Source organism: Podarcis tiliguerta (assembly GCF_965153285.1).
Source record: "Podarcis tiliguerta genome assembly, chromosome: 5".
In the NCBI taxonomy this organism is placed as follows: Eukaryota; Metazoa; Chordata; class Lepidosauria; order Squamata; family Lacertidae; genus Podarcis; species Podarcis tiliguerta.
The window spans coordinates 70502106-70523050 of NC_139538.1; the positions used below are offsets into that span (position 1 = coordinate 70502106).

General features: G+C 41.0%; 1 protein-coding gene across 8 annotated transcripts in view; it reads right to left on the reverse strand.

Annotated features, from left to right (window-relative positions):
* The window catches only part of LOC310677313 (uncharacterized protein), a 728781-nt gene that overhangs the window by 157834 nt on the left and 550002 nt on the right, over positions 1-20945 (reverse strand). For 3 of the 8 annotated variants that reach the window (XM_083440144.1, XM_083440143.1, XM_083440142.1), the window contains exon 1: positions 2996-5102. The exons of 2 other annotated variants lie outside the window; for them this stretch is intronic. The gene's annotated coding sequence lies outside the window, so the exon portion shown is untranslated. Of the gene's footprint in view, positions 1-2995; positions 5103-20945 lie in introns of those variants that run through there. 3 more of the 8 variants (XR_014511055.1, XR_014511056.1, XR_014511057.1) reach the window with 2 other exon arrangements.

The following is a 20945-nucleotide window of genomic DNA, read 5'->3' on the forward strand; positions in this document are numbered from 1 at the left end:
GCGGTTCAAATCCACACGACAGTGGTGAGCTCCCATTGCTCTGTCCCTTTGTGACAGAAGCAGTTTAATCATGCTGGCCACATGACCCAGAAAGCTATCTGTGGACAAACGCTGGTTCCCTTGGCCTGAAAAGCAAGATGAGTGCCATATCCCATAGTCACCTTTGACTGGACTTAACCATCCAGGGGTCCTTTTACTAGAGTATTATAATGTTATTTTGTTAAAAAATATACAAGTTGAGCAGAAGGAAGCAGGCAAGCATTTTGACAAGACAGCACTAGTTCTCCCAAAACCAAGAGCAGCCAATACACACACCTACAAAGGCTGCTTCTTGCCAACCATATGCAAAAAAAGACTTCTGCCTTAAATTGGCTTCATTCAAATTTCCGAAACCATTTCTCTCCACCATCTTCCAACAGAGCATACAGGATGTGACTAGTACCTAATAGTCATCATACAAACATCTGCTAGATACTTGCTTATACAAAAACCTAGATATGGTATTCCTTCCACTTGACCCAACATAACAGCATTCAAGTTATATTGCACATTTCCATAGATCAGGGGTACGCAACATTTTTATACCTGCCGCCCACTAATGCATCTTTCTTGATGGTAAAATTTCCTTACCGCCCACCAGTGCTCGATGGAAGGAGGATTCAGCTTGTGCCACAGAACCCCCTACAGCCCACCTAGAATCCTGAAGCACCCAATAGTGGGAGGGGGGGACCAGGTTGACAACCCCTGCCATAAATAAAAAGTGTTAAGGAGCTTGTCTAACAAGGGGAACAGCAAGTTGCTTCTAAGGAGCTATAGATGAATCAATCAACTTTGTATTTTCAGAGTTTGTCATTTTTCCATTTTAAAATCAGTTATTCCAATTTCCACATCAGTTTGTGATTTCTTTTTAATATAAAAAAGTCTTCATGAACTTTTATCAGCATTTTAGTGTGAAGCTATCCTAACATACACTTTTCTATGCAATTTTCCCTAATATACACTTTTTGCAATCTGATTTTCCCTAATATACATTTTGTATGTTATTTTCACTTATATATGCATTTTATAGAATCATAGAATCATAGAATCATAGAGTTGGAAGAGACCACAAGGGTCATCGAGTCCAACCCCCTGCCAAGCAGGAAACACCATCAGAGCACTCCTGACATATGGTTGTCAAGCCTCTGCTTAAAGACCTCCAAAGAAGGAGACTCCACCACACTCCTTGGCAGCAAATTCCACTGTCGAACAGCTCTTACTGTCAGGAAGTTCTTCCTAATGTTTAGGTGGAATCTTCTTTCTTGTAGTTTGGATCCATTGCTCCGTGTCCGCTTCTCTGGAGCAGCAGAAAACAACCTTTCTCCCTCCTCTATGTGACATCCTTTTATATATTTGAACATGGCTATCATATCACCCCTTAACCTCCTCTTCTCCAGGCTAAACATGCCCAGCTCCCTTAGCCGATCCTCATAAGGCATTGTTTCCAGGCCTTTGACCATTTTGGTTGCCCTCCTCTGTACACGTTCTAGTTTGTCAGTGTCCTTCTTGAACTGTGGTGCCCAGAACTGGACACAGTACTCCAGGTGAGGTCTGACCAGAGCAGAATACAGTGGCACTATAACTTCCCTTGATCTAGATGCTATACTCCTATTGATGCAGCCCATGCAAACCATGGCCTAGTATTTGGATTTCTGTGCACATTACTTGGCTAGAGAACAGCACTGAAAATTTCAGAGAAGTGCTTGCTTTTAAATGTGAACTGACTCAGATGTGCCCCCTATCCCTTCTTCCAAGTAGGGCAGATTTAGCAATTGTCCAACAATGCCTCCTGAGCTAACAGAGTGCAGTTACCAGAAGCTATTTCAAATTTAAGTCTCTTGCATAAGCCATCTTTAAATGATTTACATTATAACAGAAGAATTCTGTTTACCAGTCAGAGGGGGAACACTTTCACATTCAAAAAGCCTCCACAATGCCTATCATCATTTTCCCATTCCCATTAGAAAAGAACATCCGCCACACTTACATAATTGAGATATTGTCCCTACCCATGACCAAGCATATGTCATTATTATATTTGCTACTATCCACAATCCCTTAGGTGGTCTTCTCCTGCAGCCTGTTTTGAAGGAGTACATAGATCTTCGTTTTAATGCCTCGGGCTTTTGTTGCTCCCATGGTTTGGTAATTCCAGGCACCAATTAACCTGGAACCTAACACTACATTTCTTGCCAGTAATATGTACAACCACTGTTATCACAAGAGGAATAGAGTGCCTCACCATAACCTGAGCCAAAAAAGCTAATGAGGAAAATGAGATAACAAGCTTCAAAAGGTATGCCAGAAGCAGGAAGAGGTGAACGAAGAGGTGTAGGGATGGCTAACTTAAAAGGGTGGGTAGAAGGACCTAGAGACACAGGCTGGATTTCAAGCACACTTCATTTTGGATGGACATCTTCCAGCAATTTTAATAACGCTGGAAACAAAATGTTCATCTTCTTTCCTATAAGCCATTTCCCAGCTATTTCTGGGTTGTTTAGGCACTAACCTCCCTTTCAAAATTGCTGGCTGAACAGACCTTTTCTGAATGCCCCCCAAAAATGGATCCTTCCAAACTAGGAGTCTGTTTTTCTGCCTGATGTATGAAGTTAGATGTATGAACTTTCTCAGCTTGTATCTAGTGAATAACAGAATAATTGGAAAGGGGGAGCTGAATTGGCTACAGTTCAGTTTAAAAACATTTGGGGGGGATCATCAACAGGGCTGGATTTGAAATATCCTTTAAGCTTCGTCTCCCTCCCCCACATTTCTATATGTTCTTAGTCAGATGAAGGCAGGGGAAAGCGAGTAATCAAGTGTACTAGAGGTGTGTCTATTGAACAGACTGGCAGAGCCCTGAGGAACTTGTAAGGAGAAAACGTTTTTTTAAAAAAACTCCTAAATCCCAAAGCCAAACACACTCAGGCCCAACCATATATCCTTCACGATCACTTACAGAGACTTCTGCAACTCACTGCTACTCTCCTGTTCTGTAGGTAGTCAGAAAACACTGCAACGGACAGGAGCAGTTCTTCAGTTCTGACCGTTTTAGTTCAAAAGGAGGCAGAATTCCTGAGAACACTGTGAGCAGACAAAATGGCGTCCTTTTCTTCTTGCTTAGCGGTCTAGCCAATCAGGTCACAGGAATACCATACAGCACAAAGGGAACTAGGATGGGTCACGTGGCAACCTTGTTAGCCAATCAGAATCTTTCAATGGGCTGTTTCTGCCCGGAGACTGCGCAATTCATTCTCTCGGCTGCAAGCACGTTCTGAGAGCCACACCTTCCCCCAGGGAGGAGCCTTCGCTTGAGGCTCAGGTGGGTGGCCATAGCTGGTAGTGGAGGGAAGGCTTCTGCATTTACACCGAGATGTATTGGGTTGTCTGGCGCGCGGGAGATTGACTGACTTCTTCGAGAACGTGCCAGCCAGACAACTACAGTGCCTTTCCTAGGGGTTTTCCCCCTTGCCCGAATTGTGATTGCGGGGTCTGGACATCAGAAATTTTAAATGGTAGTTTTCAGAGGAAGAAGCCACTCATCAGCTCTATTTACTTTTTTAAAGTTTTAATTTGTACAGTGAGTCGTGAAGGGTGGTTGGAAATTGGGGTTTTGGAAATGGTGGGAGGGAAGGAGAATTTGTTTCTTCATAAAAAGGGTGCGCGAGAATGGGAGGCTTGTGGGGCTTCCTTAAATATGCCTCTGTTTTTCTTAGCATCATAGACTCATAGAATTGTAAGGTACCTCGAGAGTCATCTAGTCCAACCCCCTGCAATACAGGACTCTCAAATCATCCATGACAGGTGGCCATCCAACTTCTGCTGAAAAACCTCCAGTCAGCAGCCACCTCCTCTTTCCTCATGTTAAGAGAGGGTACTGTAGGTGGTTCTTCTGCTGTTTCTCCCCCCCCCCCCAATCCTATATAGGTAATGAGTGAAGGGGAAGCCTGAGGGTATGATGCATTCATGTATTATTAATAATAATTAAATTTCTACACTACTATTCATCTGAGGAACACAGGGCGGTTCACAATTTAAAAAACCACAAAAATACACAACAAAGCAATAACCCCTCCCCCAGTTTAAAAGGCTAGAGATTGCTTAGTCTTTTAGCCAAGGTCAGTGCAACACAACCTCAACCAGCAAGTTGTTGAGTGGGTAGCACACCAAATATGAAAAAAGCACACACATCTATACATTTACAAGCAAAGGAGCAGTTATGTCCGTGTATGGAAACACTTCCTTCTACTAGTTTCTACTTGTTTAATCACAAGGCACAGCAACTTTCTCATCTTTCACCCCTTTCTTTGTCATCAATGGTATAGCAATAGCTTCTGTGTACACATTGTTCCGTTCTTCTCTCATGGTTCTCTTGCAAACAAACCTTCACCTGCTCACACATTTCAACATTTCATTTTATTGTTTATATAATTTCTAACCTCAGATATTCACATGTCCCTACCCATCTGTGTATATCCTTTCATAATGCAGGCACCGGCAAGTGCAGGAAGTAATTCAATCCACAGATTCTAAGAGAGCGACCAGATAAAGTCAAGTTTTATCCCTGTACTTAAGAGTATTTTTAACTTGAAGTTGTGAAATTCTTCAAAAGCCTCCCTCAAACAAAACCATGAAAAACCTTTGTTTCACATTTGGTTTACATTTATGCACACATTTTTGAAGGATGCTGTATGGGTTCAATCAGGGCTATTCCATGCAGCAGCTTATTGGTGACTGTGTGTTGCTTGTACATGCAGATTTCGTGAAATACCCACACGGCATCCTCACCAAAATGCTATCTCTTATTATTTTCCCATGTAAACTGAATTTTCCCCATTGGAAAATGCAATAATTAAACAAGCCCTACAAAAATGCTAAATCCAGATTAAATGGGAGCAGGAAGAAGGGACAGCACTTTAATAGTGACAATATTGTATGAACACTATGGAAAAAAATGTCGAGTCCACAGCCAACTGTGTATGGAAGTACTCCCACATACCTCATTGATCATTCTCATATGATCAGATATGAACAAATCACCACTAGACATTTTCACCATAGCAGCTTCAGCAGTGGTGAATCTTTTGTTTGATTACACCAGGCATTCCCAATCTTGGCCCTCCAGCTGTTTTGGGACTACAACTCCCATCATCCCTAGCTAACAGGACCAGTGTCAGGGATGACGGGAGTTGTAGTCCCAAAACAGCTGGAGGGCCAAGTTTGGGGATGCCTGGACTACAACCGTGCGTGTTTAGAGCTGGCTAATTAACATGCTGTAGTTGTTGGGACCCTCCTTCCTCCATTTAAAATTTCAGCTCTTACTATGCCATGAATGATTTAAAACATTTTTATCTCAACTTTGCAATCATTTTATGAGACTTCTGTTGCTTGCTTTTAATGGTGTAGATTTGTCATTTGTTACATTTTCCCTGTTAAAAAATACTGACACTGGTGCTTTACAATAAGGAATGGCATTTCATTAATGTTAAGGTAAAATTAAATGAATACATACAGTGCAGTGTATTTCTCAGTTCTGCCTACTTGGAATGATTAAGCCAATGTACAGAGGTCTGCTCTTTCTAATCAGCCGTGCAATACAGAATACAACGCTTCCCCAAATCAGCTGGAAATCAGACCTGAGCAGGTGCAGTTTTGTTTTGTTTTTGAGTTAATTTGAGAAGAAACCCATGAGGGATTTGAGTTTGAGAGAAGCTGGATTGTTTTATGGAGGTTTTGTTCACACATACATGTGTAAATCACTCGGTGAATCACAGCTGAAAATTACATCTGTGCTCATTTAGAAGAGATGTATTTGCACGTACAAAATAATACCTTGATATTGAGGTAGACTGTTGGCATATCTAGCCGCAATAATATTTATTGTACTTATTAGTGGCTCTCCAGATCTCGGTTTCAGATCTTTCCCAACTGTATTGCCTGTGATTTAAAAATAATAATTATTGGAGACACCAGAGATTGAACCTTGGGTCTGAAACAGGAAAACAGAATGATCTATCTCTGAGCTACACTCCTCCCTGCCCCCTAGTGATTTCATGTAGGCAATATTTAAAGCACCATCTATGCTCTTTAATCTGCAGTGGCCTTTTCGCACAAGTAAGTCATCAAGATTTAACCAATGAATGATAGCCACACAACCAGCAAGATATGCAATAATACCTTTTCCTTCTTCAGACCACATGTGATTCCTCAAGCAGTGAACTTTTGTCACCTTTGCAGCTCTTATCTTCTCTAGCATGACATGTCCCTGATAATGGGTTTGTATCACTTCCCTTGGGAAAAGTTCTTTGGAGCAATATACATCACTGTCAAGAAGATTTTCTTGAAGTTCAGCCAAACATTTATCCTTCCATATTGTTCCCATTAATCTTTGTTATACATTGAACATACCTCACTAAATGATTTCTCACATTCTCTGCACATTTTAATTAACAATATTTCATGAACTTTTAATTGACTAAACTGCATGTTTGCTGAAAGCCGACTTCAAACTTTGCTGATGCAGTTATTCTGTGCCCCTTTTATGGACAAATGGAGGGATTGATACTGGAGCCTACGGAGCAGCATGGAGGGATAACCCAATCCATCTGTTCCATTTGTCATTTGTTTGAAATCTAGATTCCCCATTCTGTTTCTATTCTGGAAAGTTACAATTTTTACTTAGAATAATTATTTATAATTACCAATATTGTCTGGGCCTCCTTGGCATGTCATTCATTAGGGACAAATGAACAATGCCTGATGCAAGGTGACAGAAGGGTGAAGTCTACTACTATTCCCATCAAAGATCCTGTCTAGGGAATCCTTATAGCAAGCAGGAAAAAGGGAAAGGTGAGGCTTGAAAGAAGGAGGTGCCTGTCAACACATTGTCCCTTTGAGTTCTTTCTATAGCCTTCTCCAAACTAGCAGAGAGAAAGAACTGCATTTTTAGACACATGGGATGGAAAACAAAGTCCTTCCCACAGGATCCAGAATACCATAAAGTTGCAAAGCAGTGCCAAAATCCATGTTCTAGGTGCCGAAAAATATCTCGGTTATTATCCTCTTCATATGCATGGGAACATCCACTATATAGGCCCACAATCTCTCCAAGTAGCAAATTGCTTTGCATCCCAGTTCCAGCTTGATCTTCACACCTCATAGCCACAGCCCCCAACTACTTCTTTGCTCTCAGCCTTTGGAAGGGAAAAAAAATACCCACATACACACAAATGTATTCTTGCTGCTATGTGGTCGCTAAGCAGTTGCTAAGGACATTCTGGCCTGATATCAAGGTTACTGATAGAACAACTGCAAAGCTTCATTGGTTATGCTAAGTTTTCAGTCTATTTGGGTTACAGACACTTAACTTTAAAATGAAAGGATAGGAATGAAACAAGAAGTTTGGTACATGTTTTAAAAGAATGAATATAATCATAAGCATAAATGTCTCAAACAAGCATGAGCTTACTGGGTTGCCAAATACACAAGTTGGTTGTTGTGCTTCTGCTTTATTAGACTTGCCAACTGTCTAGAGCCATATTTAAATAGTACAATATGCATTTTAATCTTGGCACAGCATCAAGCCTGTACATGCTGATTGCTAGGCTCAACAATTGCTGGGTTTTGGAGTAATGTGCTGCTATCACAACGGCAGCAATGCCTCCTTCAGGCAGAATGAAGTGCTATCCACCTTTGCAGTTCTTAAGAGAAGGGAGCACTTGCTCTCCTGCAAGTAAACAATAGTGGGTCACTTTCTCCTCCCTCTCGGCCTTTGGGAAGTAAATCTCCCAATGGCATTGGCAAAGCACTGCAGTAAGAGGAGGAGGACAAACAGATTAAAGTGTGGGACATTAATTCAATACTATTTCTTCTGTAGAACAGTAAGTTATTGACAAAAACAAATTGCAGCTAAAAATTACTTAACAACCTGAACACAGTAGTCATTTTGACAAAACAAGCAGCTCCTTCTCAGTTTGGATTTGAGAAGTACTTCAAGTTAGCAGCTCAAGGTGAGCTGTTGGTAATTTCTGCTCCAAACCTATTTCCGTCAGGTCATGCCGTTATTCTTTTCAGGAACATATATTTTTGATTGCAAACATGGCAACAGCAGACAAGTCAGCTTTAGGCAAACAGAACCATGTAATCTATAGGGGGGGGGGGAGTCAAAGCAGTTGGTCTTTTACCACTTCAGGATTGCTGGGTGCTTTCCATCCTCAATCCAATAATGAATGTAGGAAATGTTTGGCTATATGCTAATTGGGGTTTATAAAAATATAGGAGGAATTAAAGGGAGTGAAACCTTATACAAAACAAGCTGAACCCCAGTTCCTTGATCTGCCTCCATTTTCTTGCAGGCGTCTGTTTGTTCACCTGCATCCAGTCCATGATCATCATCAGACATGGATTCAACTTCCTTTGATTGTGATGGAAATGAGTGTGTGTGTTAGGTGTCATCTACATACTGATGACCCCAAACTCCAAGCTACCAGTGGCTTCACGTAGATGTTAAGTGACATGGGAGGGGGGCAGAATGGGGGGGGTATTGTTTTGTTTGTTAGTAAGCTATGTATTTTTGTGTTTTTTAATTGTAAACCACCCTGTGATCCTCAGATGATGTGTAGTATAGAAATTTAATGAATAATTAATAATAATAATAACCCTATAAGCAAGTGGGCCAAGGAGTTTTCCAGCACCACCTTCTGAAACCACCCCTCTAGCAAGGAACTGACATCTCAGAATGGTGCCACTCAGGTGATTCATGATACTATGGTGGATGGTATCGAAAGCTGCTGAGCATGCTAACAGAACCAACAGAGGCAGGCTACCATTGTCTCAACTGTATAAACTATGAAGGCAACTAAACCAGTCTTCAGCCTCTATCTAGGCCTGCGACCAAATGGAAAAGGCTCTAGATGTTTAAAACCATCCAGGAAAACATGGCATTAAGATACTTCCACATGCTTAAGCACCTTTGTCCAAGAACAGAGCAATGGAGACCGGTCAGAAATTATCCCAAATACATTGGGGTTCGGTAATTAAAAAAAACCAAACACATTACCGCTACCTCTAATGCTTTCTGAAGCAACTTCTTCATGCAGGAAGGTATTGAGGAGCCTCCCTACATCACCCAGTCACCCCGTGTCCTTCTGGCAGCTTTTATGAGCCAGGACTAGGATTAATCATACACGTGGTAAATTTCACTTCACGAGTCCTGTCCACATGCTCACTCTTTACAAGCTAAAAAGTATCCCTAACAACTGGACAAGCAAGTTCCAAAGCTACAAAAAGTGGATCTGATCAACCATGGCATCAAAGTTAGAAGGGGTGTGAATGGTTTTATCTGAAAAGTGTCTTTGGCTCTAAAGGGATATGGAGGCCTGATTCTCCTCTCAAATGGAATTCTGCAACTGATTTGAGGAAGAATATGATTGGGTGCTATTTAAGATAATACTGTGCCTTGCCAGAGCATGATGGTTTCCTCGCTTTTCAATGTAAATGTGATTTGGACAATCAGAATGCAGTCAAATTCCAAATTTTCAATCCCATGCAAGTTATCCCCTTTAAAATATTCATAAACCATCCATGAATAGGTCAGTCACAGGCTCCTAGGCATTCAAAAACCAATCTACATCCATCTGAACTATCTATAGCATTTGGCCATTTCCTCCAAAACTTCTATGTAGGTAGGCAATCTGATTTGACATGAGTTTCTGCATCTTTGGGAACACTTGATGTGCTATATTAATTGATGAAATGGAGAATAGCATGGAGAATAGTCAGGGGAAGCATTCTGGTCAATCAGAAAGGAAATGATTTATAAGTCAGTAGCCCAATCCCATTTTTAGTTATTTTTTCCACTGAGAGTTGCATGTTTGAATGGTCTAATTCCCCCCCACCAAAAAAGAAAGAAAGAAAGAGAAAACAACTAAAGGGGGGACTTTTATTTGATTTTTTAAAATTAATTAGCAAAACAGCCCTGTTACCCTTGATTCCCAGAGATTCCATATGGTTTAATCTCAAATCAAGAAAGTAATGCTGGCATGAAGTCCATGTCCATGACTCAAACCAAATAAATTAACATGAAAAAAATGCATGCACTTTGAATTGTATGTAGAAAAGATCCTCTGAAATCTTCATGCATACATATTTTGCTAATTCTAAGACAATCCAATACACACAAGAGGTGCTCACACACCTCTACTCATCAATCCAGTTTTGCTGTTTCTGTGACAAACCTGCCAACGGCGTTGCATGTAGACCCACACCAGCATATTATGCCTTAATCCTCTATGTCAACATTGTTACTCATCAAGACATTACACAACTGCAACAGCCTACGTATCTGTTTCTCATTTTGCTAGAGGCTTCCAATCATTTCAGGCCAATATAAAAACTTCCCCCGCTTTTGCAGCTCATGGGCTTATCTCTCAACTCTCAGTCTCCTGCTCACTCCCATTTTCAGCCTTATTTCCTAGGTTCACCTGCCTTTATCTGATAAACAGGCAACTCAGCCTGTTACTTTTTGAGTACTCACTGGCTAGCTCCTCCTGGAGAGACAGGTGAAGGCCTTAAGAGACTAACCATTATTCACATTTACTCTTGCTTGAGGTCTGTATGAACCAAAATATTTATAAAAGGGCAGGGTGGATGAGGTGAAGCCCAGTGACTTACAGTTTTAAAAGGCATCCCTGATTGGCCGGTGGCAGAGCCAGACTAGTTTATCTGAACCAGTGTAAAGTTGGCAAAACTTGGAGGGAATTACCAAAAAGTGTGCTGCATTGGAGAGTTCAGCAGTGTTAAGTTATATAAGAATTATTTCCATTTCATTTCTGTCCCATCTTCCATCACAGAATCTAAGACGGAATACATTAGTTTACCATCCATGCAGTGGCCAGATCCAGACCTGCTTAGCTAAAACTGGTGGACTCATTTGTCCTTCAGACCATCCTAGTTCTTGTTGTATTATATAGAAAGGTTTCTGCTTTTAACAAAGATGCTTCCCAAGGCATTTGTGCATTTTGCTTCCAAGGGCATTTATTATAATTCTCACGTATTGCAAGTATACTACGTAACTCACAGATCACATCTAGTCATTAATCATTACTGGTAAGGGGAGATTGGCACCATCTTGAGCAAAGGAGATAAAAAGGTGATGAAGAACAAAGTGGGTTAGGCAAGAACAGTTGTGTCGGTAAATATGAGGCGATGCTAAGGCAGGAGTAGACAGCATGGTGCCCCCCAGATGGGACCACAGTTCTCATTATCCATGATCAGTGGCCATACTAGCAGGAACTAATGCGAGTTGGGAGTCCAATATATGGAAGGTGCCATGTTGATTACCCTAGGGTTGACCAAATCCATCAATTTCAGTTTCTCTTATTTTCTCTTTTGTCCAAGTAGAAGTTCATTTCTTCACCTTTCTACACAAGTGCGAGGGTTTTTCTTTTTAAGTCCTCAATGAACATTTTCCCAACATACACAATTTTTAATAAGAAATTTCCTCTAATACAATGCATATTTATATTTTCAATAATAAAGTAATTTCTGTGCACACATCCTAACACACACACTTGTGTGCACATTAAATAGTTGGAGAACTGATAACAAAATTCAGAGAAATGAGAATCTGGAAGAATGTCTGTTTTGGTTCAAGCACTGTTTTGGAAAATGTGAATTGGGCAGCTTTATATTAAAATGAAAAGTGAACTGAATTTATCCCCCATCCCTAGCTACCCCCTTATCCAAGGCACTCAGATGAGACAGTTCCAAGAAAGTTTGCCTGTTCTATCTAAAAACCCTTGCCATGGAATGGCTGGAAAAAGCCTAGCTCTTGCTTCTATCTGTAGAAAAAGACACCATGTGTTGCAAATATTATTAATCTACTCATAAGTGAAAATAGATCTGTAATTTAATCCTGGGTGGGATGCTTTAAGTGCAGGGGGTGTCCTTGGGCAAGATAAAGCAACTAGCACATTTAATGAATAATAATCCTCTTTTCCTGAAAATGGCAAATAGCCATTAGTGTTTGGCAATTATCCTCTGTTGTGATTGATTTACTGTTTAATAAAATTGAAATTGTGTATTTCTCCCTTTTTGTTGTCTGGATTTCTGTTTGAGATCACACAGTGGGTTAAACACTCAAGATTTGTCAGTGCTTACACATGCAGCTGAGCCAAACACTGATAGTAGCATCATCCAATCCATCATTAAATTCCTTAGCACATTACAATACTATAGATTTGCTGTGCTTCCTGTATTGGGCCATAAACATGTCACTGTTTTGAGATGCTAAAGTCTATCACAAATAAACATTACAGCTTGGAAAAGGGAGGGGAGAGAGGCTGCATAATTTCCTCACCTCAGAATATTGCATTGAGGAATTCCTGAGGCCTACAGTCCTTTATATTATCAGATGATTAAAGCTTTGCTTACAATACATCCTATAGGATTTGCTAATGTTCATTACAGAGGCACACATCTTTTAATTCTTAGAATAACCATGTTATTTCCAGATGCATGGTGCATAGGAAACATTAAAGGTTTGGTAGCTAGAAGACAAGTCAGTGCACAGGAGTAAAATTTAATCCTCTGTATTGCGGTGCAGTTTACTGGACTATTATGGGCTATGTCCTTGTGGTTAATGAGGTGGGATTATGAAGGGAGTACATAGCCTTGCGTTTATGCAGCACTACATTATACAACCTTAAAAAAAATACTTAAACCAAACTACAGCGGACAAATGCCCAAAAGCTATTTAGCAGAGCCCAGTCAAGTTATTGTGTTTTTATGTTTTGAAATAGTTTACATTTCTTATTCCAAATGCTTCATTGGATTTCATTTCATGCTTTGACTATTTGCCATGTGAACTGAACATTAAAGCAAATTGGTCTATCTGGCAAGGGAAAAAATGGAGTAGTGGTTTTGTAAAGTGATTCTATGCAAAAATGGAGGGTGAGAGAGACTTTCAGAACAGCTTTGTGAGTTCCAAAATCATGTACCTATTCATTTAAAATGCCTTTCTGATACAAATGTATACAAAAGGTAGATTGCAGTCATTATAACCACATTATAAAAATATGCTGCTAGTATTAACAGTATTAAGAAATCATAATATAACAATCACAAATTAGCAAACTTGACAGGGATGGACACAGCTGATAAAACCCTAACCAATTCAGCCTGGCCAATGAAAAGCCTACTAGAATAAAAAGGATACACCAGCCAGCAAAAAAGCAGTCAAAGACAGAACCATGCCAGCCTTATGGGGCAAGGTGTTCCATAATACTGGCATAGACATTTAGAAGGCACTATTGTTTCACCCTAACCAACCTGACTTCCCTCATAGGTGGGGCACAGGGAAGTGCTTGCTCACAAAATCTCAAGGAGCAGGCAGGCAGGAAAAGGCAGTCCCTCTAGTAACCACCTAAGTCATTTAGGCATTTAAAAGATAAGGATAGCCACCTTGAATTGAGCCTGGAAACAAATCACTAAGCAGCATTGGCAGCAAGCACTCCTTGCTACTGTATCTTGGACCAACAGACAAACAGACGTTTCTGAAGACTCTTCTATGGGAGTCCCATGCAGACGGCTGGCCCCAAGACATCATTGCACCTGAGGCACACCACACAATGGCACCCCTCCTGCCAGTTTAGTGAGATGGAGGTGCATCTCACATGTAACCATGAATTTGTCACAGAACTGTTACAGTTTGTTAGTGAAGTGAGTGAAAGTAGCCATGCATGCATGTGGGTAATTTAAAAAGAAAAAATAGGAGGAAAGGGAAAGTTGGCATGAGGGGATGAAAAGAGGGGAGGGAAAGTTTGTGTCGTGGTGGGGTTGGAAAGCAGAGGGGGAAAGTTTGCATCAGGGAGGGAAAGATCAGCATTTGGGAAAAGGTGGGAGCAGAGATCAACATATGGAAGAAGCGGGAGTTGAAGATCAACATTTGTGAAGTTGTGGCTTTGACTCTCCAGTCTTGGTGAAAAGAGGGCAGAATTGTTGTTGCACAGGAGCCTCTGGCTGAAAAGGAGGAAGAAGGTGAGCCAGAAGCTGAGGCCAAAGAAGGGGAGGGCCAGTGGCAGGCGGCACCTGGATGAAGCTTTAAACGGCAGTGGCACCTCTGCATTAGCGGATGGATCTGCCATCCCTATGGATTGGACAGATCCTGACGCCTGAGGCAGATGCTTCACATGGCCTCATAGGCTGGCCATCCTGCACACAGAGCACATTGCAATAATCCAGTCTAGGCATAGTTACAGCATGTGCTACCAGAGTCCTATCAGGGTTTTCCCTTCCCCGGTATCACAGTGGAGAGAGAATGAAGCAGAATTAAGCCTCAGAGATCTCTGTTCAAATCACATCTCAGCTTGGAATCTTTGCAGCTTTGGAAAACAAATACTACGATTCCTTACTTGTAAAAAGAGACTACTATCCTTCCTCATGTAGCAGCTGTGAAAATGCTTTTTTAAAAAAATTATCACCATCATAATCACCACCATCATTACATTTATTAAGCATTCTTCATCAGCAGGTCCCAACAATCTAAACTCCAACATAAAAAACAACAACGTTAAAACACATTACAGGCACAGGGTGGGTTCCAAAAACGTATATCTTGGGTGTCAAAAGGCCAGAGCAAAGAAGTGTGTCTTTAGCATATGATGAAAGCACAAGTACAATATTTCTCTGTTATCTCACACATTCAGCTGTGAGTCACCATGTGTGTTCCGCTGATGACAGGCATGTGTGAATTGGCACATAGTTGTTGTGCATGTTCTCACTTGCCCAGTCATTACTATGCTGACTTCTGCTCCTTCAGGCATATTTATACCATTGATTTAATAGTTATTCTCTCATCCTAAGCAATTTAATAGGCTAGTGGTCTCTAACAGAGTGTTAATTGCAGTCTTGTGACACTACAATTCCCAGGATTTTAGAGGAATATGTGGCAGTTCTAATGCTGTAAAACCAATATGTCTGCAATGTCTTCCCTTAAGGGTTCGCTGTGTTCTTCACACATTCCTGGTGGTGCAATTCCTCTGAATTATTCTTTCTGCAATGCTGTCTCAGTAACAAATATGTGATTGGAAGTAGTGCTGGGTGCAAATCTACCTCTTGTACGTACATGAAAATGTGGAGTGTTGTTTTCTGAATTTCTTGAGTGTTTGGGTGTGGTGGAAGGAGGCAAAAGGGAAATGTCTCCAATATTTGGAATAGGAAAGCAGATAGGAGCTTCTGCTTACCTTAACCATTCAAAATAGTAGAGTCCCCCACCCCTTTAAATTTCAAACAAAGGTCCTGCAGCTTGCAAGCCAGTCCATATAGGCTGCTTTGTATAAGTAATGGAAGCAATAAAGAAAGGTGTAGAATACAAAGTGAACATGTTTGCAGATGACATTCCAGGACCCTTGGGAGGCCCTCCCCTGTATATTGGAGCAACACAATATATTCTGCAAAGTGGCAGGTTTGCAAATTACTCAAAAATAACAATCTGTCTGGTGAGTCTGGCTTCTCTCTAACTCATCCCCAGCCATAGCCCATGGCTGCTTTAAATACCTAGGAATAACTGTCACATCTTCTATTAAACAGGCCAAAGCAATGATACAAATATTTATAAAAGCGTGCAACAGGATCTAAACAATTGGAAGTATATTAACCTAAGCAGGCTTGATAGCCCAGCAGTGGAAAAATCAATCAGAAATACACATGAATCTATGGTTTAATGCTGTGTGGGATGTGGCCTTATCAAAAAGACTCAGATGTCACAGAAGGGTTGTACAAGGAACTTCCGAAAGAGATAAGTTTGACATGGTGTGGCATCCACTTATTTCTTATGCCAATGAACATGTTGTTTCCCCAATACTGTATGATGCCTTATGTATGTTACTTTGCACATATCATATATGTTTGTGTGTGTGTGTGTGTGCGTGCGTGCACACACACACATTTTTCACTCTGGTATATGGTGGGGGTTTTTTTACACATTACACGGCTGGAGAGCTGCACTGCAAAATCTGGACAAGTGTGAATTGCAAAGGATCCCCCCCCCCCCACCATTCTCTTTTATCCAGAAAGTGCAAATTAAGTCGATTCTCCATTAAGTGCAGAATGAATCAAATTTATCCTCTACCCTTACGCTAATTTAAAAAGTACATAGTGTGCATGCCACTCTGTGAACTTCTTTATCTCTCTCTTTCTCACCCAAAGTTTTGAGGGAAAGAGAGACACATGGCTGAGCTGTTTCAACTGTAGGAGAACAATATTCCCCCTGCCCACACACACAAGGTGTATCTACCGTTTCCCATTTGGGTGGGTGCCATTGCATCAAGTACAGGCATTCAGCTGTGACCAATGCTGACTCGAGCCTTGTGAGCAGCTTGCAAGGGAAAAAAAATATGAACATAAAGTTTAGATTTAGATCTAGTACAGCTATTAAATGACTTTGGAAGTGATGACACCAAACCATTCCACAGCAAAAGGGTTGTAATGCCTCATTACAAAGACAGGAGAAAAGAGCTTACAAACGCAGTCTGTGCCCCCGCCCTCCACCCAACAACCACAGATATTTTGTCAGAGGAGAAGTGGAATTTATGTTATGCTTCCAAGAAACAGAGATTCACATTCTAGCAATAACCCCTTATCGCCAACCATAGAAAGGTTTGATAGGATTTTTGAGATCTGAGAGATTATCCACTTTACAAAGCATGCTTAAAATGTCCTGACAATTAGTTCATAGTTATTTTGTAATACACTTGGGGACAGTCTTTAGTGTGTGAAAAGTGATGGATCAATATAATAAACAAATAAATTAGTTTACAACATTTCCTTGGCATTGCGAGACATGTAGGGCCACTATTTACTCAAGAAAGAAAGCTTTGCAAATCACTGTGATGGAAACAAATTCATCCTCTCCAAATTCACCACAAAATGACTTCAACTGATGCAGAGGTTGGTTATCAATGCATATTACCAATTTATCTGCTGCTATTTGACATTTCATATCTGAAAAAGAATGTGGTGTCTTACTTTGGGGTGTGCACAAGGCAGAAAAAGATCAGCCCTGTGTCTGTGAATGCTTAAACAATTCTAATGTTTCTTTGTGCTGCCTCCACTTCAATATATATTTCAGGTTCTGAGTCATTCTGTATAAAATGAAGCTCTGTGGGTTCCCAAGGTGGAGAAACTGCTTTTTGTCTATGTTTGGAAACCACTAGGTGCCATTTCAGATCGTGAGCTGAATCTTTAAAAACGGCAATTATTTTAACAAAATTCGGCATGAAACTAATAGGCTATGTATTGGATATGGCCAGATCCTGCCAGATCCCTGGACAAGGGATACAGCTGTGGGGAGAAAATGCCTCCCTCCATGTTATGTGAGCCCTGCATGTTTTTATTTAATTAGTTAATAAACAAACAAACTCAACATGCGCACCCAAGCGCTGCTTGTCCAGTGTTCAATACATCTGGTACCCTAAAATGTACCCTTAACCCAACAATACCTCAGTATGCCTACAGTTTTTATTCCCCACTTCCTCACCTGCCTAGACTCAATACATTAACAGCAACAAAAAATTATACTTAGGACTCAGCTGTACAGCTGTAAATAAAATGTTTTAAGTGCAATATACAATGTGACACTAGAAGGCGATGGTCAGCCTTATGGAAAATTCAATGTATTTTCAGAATGGTTTTTATATGTGTGTAGATTCCACCTCAGTCTCTTTAGCAGATGACTAGCTGAAACCCATACTGCATACAGGGAGGGAGGGCACAGTTAAATGGCAAAGAGGAAGGGCTCAAGGGAGCAGCAGACTTATAAAGCCAGGCTCCTTCTCCTTTCTGAATTGGCCTTCAGACCCAACGTCACTCTCCTCAACTCCCTCTTATTTATGTCCCAACCTCCAGAGTCCTCTTTGCAAAGGAGGGGATAAGGGCAAACCAAAGGGTAGGAATGACACATTTGATTTGCAAAAATGTATGTATATTAGGGAAAAATTAACACTAAAATGCTGGTGAATTTTCATGAGTATTATCAAACAGATTAGGAAATGAGAAACTGAAACTGACAGATCCACCTGTCCCAGTAGTAAGAATGCTAAATGTTTTAAAGACTGTCAGGAGGCATCTGGGCATTGAAAGCTCATAACTCAGCACGTCTCTTTTTCTCACTGAACTGCTACAAGCAAATAAACCATAGTTGTCTCGGTAATAATGATTTAATAGTGCATTCATCTGGCTACAATCCTTTGCTGTTTGGTTTCTGTGTTTAACATAAGGAGTGTTACTTTAAAGAGTTACAATATATTTGATACAGTGAACTTCCACAGTTTAATGCATGGGTAGGCAAACTAAGGCCTGGGGGCCAGATCCGGCCCAATCGCCTTCTAAATCCGGCCTGCGGACGGTCCGGGAATCAGTGTGTTTTTACATGAGTAGAATGTGCCCTTTTATTTAAAATGCATCTCTGGGTTATTTGTGGGGCATAGGAATTCATTCATCCGCCCCCCCCCCCCAAATATAGTCCAGCCCCCCCCAAGGTCTGAGGGACAGTGAACTGGCCCTCTGCTGAAAAAGTTTGCTAGCCCCTGGTATAATGAATCACTATCAGCAATCCTGTGCAAATGTTGATCATCCCAAGCAGATGGTGCAAGTGACTGTAACACTAAGGGATACACCATTGAATGGTGACAGACACTGCAAAGTGATTGTCAGCACTCTCAGACTTATATTTGAAACATGAGTAAATACATTTCATGAATGTCTGAAACCATTTCTGCATGACTGTTGGCAATCCCAGATGAATGGTGTTGAGGGGTGCTTAATTTCTTGGAGGGCATTCAAAAAGCAAACTTGACAAATTCAAATCACACAGTTCCATTCTGAATGACTTGATGCTTCCTCCCTGTTTTTTCCCCTGTTACCACATTACTGGCTGGTGGCAAGAGAAGCAAGCCAGGTTTTGTGGTGTAGCCTCCATTGGCAATGCATAGCAAAGTCCGTTCATAGTGAACATGCACAGCAGTGTCCAGACCAGCCAAGAATCAAGGGAAATGCAATTTCACAATGTGCCTAACATGGATGTTGCAGCAATGCTGCCATTATACACTGTTACTGCTATATCCCCTCCCCACCCCAAATAAGTAGGCTCATTAGAATGAACTGACTGGGGTTAATCATGCTCATCAATTTCAATGCGTCTACTTTGTAGGGCTTCAGATGCAATCTTTTATTTTTATTTGTCTTGAAATCATTTGCTTGAACCCATTCTAAATCAGGCCAGGGAGAGTTTACACACCACATACAAATGCTGACATTCTCCAAAATTGGACAGTTATATGAGTTCAACTTCCTCTTTTTTACTTAAAGTTTTGGGATTGCTACAAAAAAAACAGCTTAAGATAGTGCCTTTCTTTTCATGGTTTCCATTGTATCTCATTAATCACTGTGAAAGAGGTGCTCACCCTAGCGACAAGAATACAACTTGAAGGCACTTGCTAAATTAGAGTGATTTACAACAACTCCAAGTTCAGTTCTTTTCATTTTAACCTCCTCCTAGCTGTTAGCAGGTGCATGTTCCAATTCTGTTCATAATCTTGCTACAAGGAATTTAGCCCTACCACACCTTTCCTCTACCAAGTTAATGCAGACCTTTAAGAGAAAGGATCAATTTTCCCCGTGTGTTTCTGTGTAATATATGGCTTTCTCAATACTGCTCTCATCTAATGACACAATTAGGACAATTCTCACAATATGTGTTACAGCCCAACTCCCTGCAATAAATTTAATATTCGTATTCACATGGTGAGTACCCCCATTATATATGCAAAGGAGAGTTCCCCTGGTGGCATCGAGGTTGCCCTTATCCCCAGAAAGAAGCAGTGCTAAACCAGTCAGGCACACAGAATGCTTTAAGTAGAAATCCAGTTGGTATTTGTGCTAGGATAAAATTCTTTTCCAGATTATATACTTTCAGCAGGGGAATTTTGTCTGCTGTGTACATGTCACCAAGCAAAAAGCAAAACACAATGGCTGCTCTCTCTCACCCATACCCCTTTGATCAGAGAATCATAGAATTTTCCCTTTAAACCTTACAACTACCCTGTAGGTTAGGCTGAGAGAGTGATTGGCCCAAGGTCACTCAGTGAGCTTCATGGGTGTATGGCGATTTGAACCTTTATCCTTCCAGTTCTTGCTGGGCATTTTTGTGGCATCCCCTCTCCCTTCTGAATAAGTTTCCAGCTCAATCAACCAACAAACGGGCAGGTTTATTCAGGGTCCATACCCAATGCCTATACCAAAGTCTACTGCCATCTGTAATCAATAAAGTTGTGGCCATTTCAATCACAAGATACTGTTCTGTCTTCCTTTCCACCTATCACAATCCTGCTCCGGCAACCTCAGGTTTCTGTGCCTGGGCTTGCAAGTGCTGTTGCACTCAGGTCCTGCTGAAAGCCTTGCCATGGGATCTGCTCTAATAACAACAATACACTGGTACCTCGGGTTACATACGCTTCAGGTTACAGACTCCGCTAACCCAGAAATAGTGCTTCAGGTTAAGAACTTTGCTTCAGGATGAGAACAGAAATCGTGCTCTGGCAGCGCGGTGGCAGCAGGAGGCCCCATTAGCTAAAGTGGTGCTTCAGGTTAAGAACAGTTTCAGGTTAAGAACGGACCTCCGGAACGAATTAAGCACTTAAACCGAGGTACCACTGTACTTAATTGTACCCTGCCCATCTGACTGAGGACACAATAAAACATCAAACATTAAAAGCTTCACTATACTCTGAGAACAGGATGCTAAGCTAGATGGGCAATTGGCCTGATCTAGCAGGGCTATTTTTACATTCTTACGCTGCATCAGATCATTAGTTCCATCTTAACTCTGTATTGTTAACACTGACTGCCAGCAG